General features: G+C 39.3%; 1 non-coding gene across 1 annotated transcript; it reads right to left on the bottom strand.

Moving 5' to 3' along the window:
- Positions 1 to 2,148: 2,148 nt before the first annotated feature.
- Positions 2,149 to 2,312, bottom strand: LOC121140614. The gene has a single exon (XR_005877538.1). It is a non-coding gene; the product is annotated as a U1 spliceosomal RNA (small nuclear RNA).
- Positions 2,313 to 4,941: the final 2,629 nt, after the last annotated feature.

Here is a 4,941-nt window from a genome sequence, read left to right as displayed (position 1 = left end):
TTAGTTCTTTCACAAAGAAGGTCTCACAACACTAACTGCAAAAGCAAAGGGAAACTAAATCCAACTTCTAAACAGCATAAATAGGAGGAAGTCTAAGTGACCTGGAGTTTGACAATGACATTTCAGAAATAACACCAAAAGCATAATGCATGGGAGAGAGGAAATTGATTAGTTGGACTTCACTAAAATTAAAAACTCCGGCCTTGCCAAAGACTTGTTTAAAGAATAAAAAGACAAGGCACAGACTGGGAGAAAATTTTTGCAAAACACATATCTGATAAAGGACTTAGAATCAAAATATCCAAAGAACACTTAAAACTCAACAATAAGCAAACAATCCAATTAAAAAATGGGCAAAGGATCTGAACAGACACCTCATCAAAGATATGCAGATGGTAAATAAGCATATGAAAATATGTTCAACAGTACATATCAGTACAAAACTGCAAATTAAAACAACAATAAGATGCTACGACGTGTATTTTTAAATGTACACGGGCTTGTTTTAATCAGATCTGTTAAGACATGCAGGCATGGAAATGACTACTACGAAAGAAGCTGTTTTATGCTCTCAGATCCTAGAAGCAGAAGGCACATGGCAAGCTATGCCTAGCCGCAAAGGGGATGCCATGTCAGCCAGGAACAGAGGAAACAAGCAATGCATATGCAAAAACCCTGATTGCGACCTCAGCACAAAAAAAAAAAAAAAAAAAAACCAGACACTGCAGGGCAGACAGGTTTAGAACTGACATGTGGATAACAACTATAGTGGACTCTGGGGAGCAGGCACTGTCCTGAGTTAGCTCATACCTGGCCTTGGGTGGCTTGGGGCAAAGGAATATTGACATTCAGTGCAAACATTCTATAAAGAAAATGTTCAAAGCCAGGCGGTGGTGACAATCACCTTTCATACAAGCACTCAGGAGACAGAGGGAGACCATTTTCTGTGAGTTTGAGGCCAGAGTGGTCTACAGAGCAAATTCCAGGACAGCCAGGGCTACATAGAAAAACCCTGTCTCAAAAAAGGGGAGGGAGGGAGAGAGGGAGAGTAGGAGGGAGGGCTTAGAACTTGTTAGTTTGGGACTGGTTGTTGTGCCTATCACAGGCTCACCCTGGAGACAGTTGCTTGTTGTCTTTAGGTTTTAGCCAGTCTTTGAATTAGCACTTTTTCTAATCAGCAAGGAGCTAAATGTCAAAACAGCTGTAAATTACAGAAAAGAAAAAAAGTTGGTATAAACACATGTAAGAATAACCAAAGTAAATGCTGGCAAAAATGTGGTAAAAGATTACTTCATTTGTTGGAGGATCACAAGGTTTGCAGGCACTTTGGAGGAGATTGTGGCAGTTTCGTGAAAAGTTGAACATAAGTTCATCCTATTGACGTTGGACGTTTATGCCCATACAATGTCTTGGACATGAATATCCATGTCAGACAGCAATGTCTGTCAAAAGTTTGAAGCAAACAAGTTGTCTTTCAAAGACTAACTTGATTAAATAAATTGTGGTATATCCATAAAGTGAAATATTATTATTCAATGATAAAAAGATAAGCTGTGGGGCCACAAAGGAAAATATAGAGGGGACCTTTAAATGAATTTTCTAAGTGACAGAAGCTATTCTGGAAAGACCACTTCATATATGATTTCACTACACAACATTCCAAAAAAGGCAAATCTATAGAGACATTAAATAGTCAGAGATTAAAAAGGTAGGACATACAGTATTTCTAATGCAGTGAAATTCTCAACAGCATGATAATTAAACATATTCTTATGCAATTGTCAAAATGAATGGAATTATACAAAGTTAAGGGTAAGTCCTAATGTAAATAATGTTCTTCAGTTAACAATTATAGATCAATTTAGATTCAACAAATGTGACAAATATACATTAATACTAGATATCAATAATAAGGAAATCTATATTGACAGAGATACTGTATATATGTTTACTATCCTTCCCTTTTTCCTTTGTGATTTTTTTTGAGGGGCAGGGGTTCAAGACAGGGCTCCTGTGTAATCCTTTGCTATCCTGGAACTTGCTCTACAGAGAGTGCTGGCCTTATACTCAGAGATCTGCCTGCCTCTGCCTTTGGAATAATGGGACTAAAGGTGTGTGCCACCATGCCCAGCCACTTCTTGCTTTTCATCAGAGAAGAACATGAACTCAACCTCAGTCCACCACAAATTACATAGTCAAGTTTTCCAACTCTGGTGAACCTACTAGAGTCAGCATATCCAAGTGCAATAGGTGAGCCTTGACCTGGGAAAGCCACCTTCTTTATCATAGTTTCTCTGCCACTAGATAAGTATCCCTTCTGACTTGCTGGATTATTTTTGTCTATACTTAGCATTGCTCAGAATTTGGTACAATGCCATGTTCTGGTAGTCTTAGGTATTCAGAAGGCATCCAGGATCTCAAGGCCAGCCTGGACAACATAAAAAGACATCATCAAAAGAAGAGAAAAAGGAGTATCTTTAAAATACCAATAAAAGCATCACATTTCCATTTTACAGAGCTGACAGAAAGCTCATATTCCAAATAGTCAGGAGAAAATATCAAATTAATGAGGATAAAAAATGTAAAAGAGAAAGATAAACAAGAAACACAAAGAATCCCAAAAGGCCAATCTATATTGAGCTCAACTGCAGTACTCAGAACAAAATGAACATTGTTTTCATTGTCCAGACTATACAGGTTAGAAGATTTCAACAGCAGGATATTATGGGACATTAAGTACTTCCATACACTGTATGCATTCATTTGGATTTGAGCATTGTGAGATATAGTTTATTAGAGCTTGTATATATCATTCAGCACACCAACTACATGCCTTGTAGACTTCCAAGGGAAATCCTTGAACAGGTACAAAGTGAGATGCACATGAGAGGATTTGTGACAACAAAGAGTTGGTGCTATTGGAAATAAGGAATTAACTAAGAATACATAATAAAATGTGTGCAGTGGAATGTGACAAAGTATTGTCAATGAGTAAAGAGCTGTATTGTATATAGGAATAAGCCCCCAGAATAACACTGAATGGGGGAAAAAACTATAAATGTATAAAACAGGAAAGTGTTTAAGATACAATTCCCTAATAAACATGGATAGAAATGATAGATAGGTTTGGGTGAAGCAGAATCCTCTAAGATGAAAGAGAAAGGGGGATGGAAAAGATGTCTACAAAGACATATTTACTTGTGAAAATGAAACTAGAGCCCATTGGAAAATGTGAAGCTGACTAGATGAGGACTATTTGTTCCCTTGTTGCATGCTTTTCTGTGCATTTGATGTACTTCACTTTAATTAGTGATCAGATAATAACTCAGCTCCTCATTGTTTATCTTAAAAATGATAAAGAGACAGCCAAGTGAAGGACGGTCGTTGGGACAGGAAGCCCATAATAGTATAATGAGCTCAGTGGGCTCCGCTCAGGAGACAGTGATGAGAGCTCTGCTGTCACAAACACACGGCAGAAGCAATGTTCCCTAAAATTAGCAGCAGTGACAGGGTCAGAAGCCCTTACACCCTAACTGTCCCCAACGAGGAAAGCTGTCCCAAATCACCACTTGTGATGTTCTGATGGGAATGGGGGCCTGCTCCCTATAAGGACTCCCTCTGTTCTCAGAAAACACTGTCAACTGAGCCTTCACCACTAACAAAGCCCAAGAGGAGCCAGAAGGCTTTGTCTTTGCCCACCCTTCCAACACTGATGCCATCTCTCCATTGTTAAATAAGCCCCTGTGCTGCACATCTGCCCTGTGCTGGTAAGGATGTAAGCAGAGGGTGCTGTCAGTAATCATGAAAGGGAGTGAGAACATTGTGGTGGGGAAAGCTTGTGCGAAGACAAATTGATTGAGGAAGCAAACCCAATCGACACAGTTTAGGGTAGAGAGATTAAGATTTACAACGTATTTGGCTTCTCTCCAAAGAAATAACCCATTTATGTCTAAAGGGAAGGGAAGGATGTCTTACTTGGGAGTTGGAGATCAAGTTGAAATAGAAAGTATGGCAAGATCGAGAACTTGCAGAAAAAAAGAAGCTTCAGAATTGGCTCACATGGACACCACAGAATAAAGTTTCTGAAAATGTGAGGGGAAGGGAGGCTGCAACACTGGGCCTGAAATGGAGGCCTGACTTCAGCTACTACATCTGGAAGAGTCAGAACAGATAGCAGCTCCTGGGCCAGACTAGAGTGCACAAGCCAGAGTAAAGAGATGCTTTTTATCATCTCTGTTAACCTGAGTCTGCAGTTTAAGATACTGAGAATATTGAAGCTTTTTCTGTCTTACTTTATTTGTGTGTGTGTGTGTGTGTGTGCAGAAACAGCAGAAACTGGACTTTAGACAGTTATGAGTTGCTGCCATGTAGCTTCTGGAAACCGAACACAGGTCCCATGTGAAAGCAGCAAGCATTGTCTCTGGCCACATGTACAAAATCTTAAAGACCCTGGCTCTGTCAGTCTTTGGAGACTGAACATGATTCCTTATGACAATCACTCTAAAACTGATGGCATTTTCTGAAATGTGAAATGTTTTATGATGCACTTTTTCTAAAGAATGTCATTTATGGTCTCTCCTTGAGTAAAAAGCTGTCTGTTGTTCCTGCTATAGAAAGCATTCACTAAAATATCTACTGATGATGCTGATGAAGACAACGACAAATGAATACTTCTTAACACATGGAAAGAAGACCACGTAGTTCCCTGGAGAGGAACAAGATGGGGATTCTGACAATAGTTCTAGAAAAAGGGAAGATGCGATCATCCCAGGAAACACCCAGCATTAACATCCTCCATTTACTCCCTTCCTTGTCCATCTGCAATATTTCACTGTTGATTCTAGTTCGGTTTCTATAAATTTGCTTTCTACTCCTTTTCTTTCTTCAAATATTTGCTGAATCCTCTAAATGCCGGGACTTTTGCTTCATGCACGGGATGCT

The sequence above is a fragment of the Mesocricetus auratus genome, unplaced genomic scaffold (assembly GCF_017639785.1).
Source record: "Mesocricetus auratus isolate SY011 unplaced genomic scaffold, BCM_Maur_2.0 Super-Scaffold_100004, whole genome shotgun sequence".
In the NCBI taxonomy this organism is placed as follows: Eukaryota; Metazoa; Chordata; class Mammalia; order Rodentia; family Cricetidae; genus Mesocricetus; species Mesocricetus auratus.
Note: the sequence above shows the minus strand (reverse complement) of the source record. Positions and strands in the feature narration are given on the sequence as shown.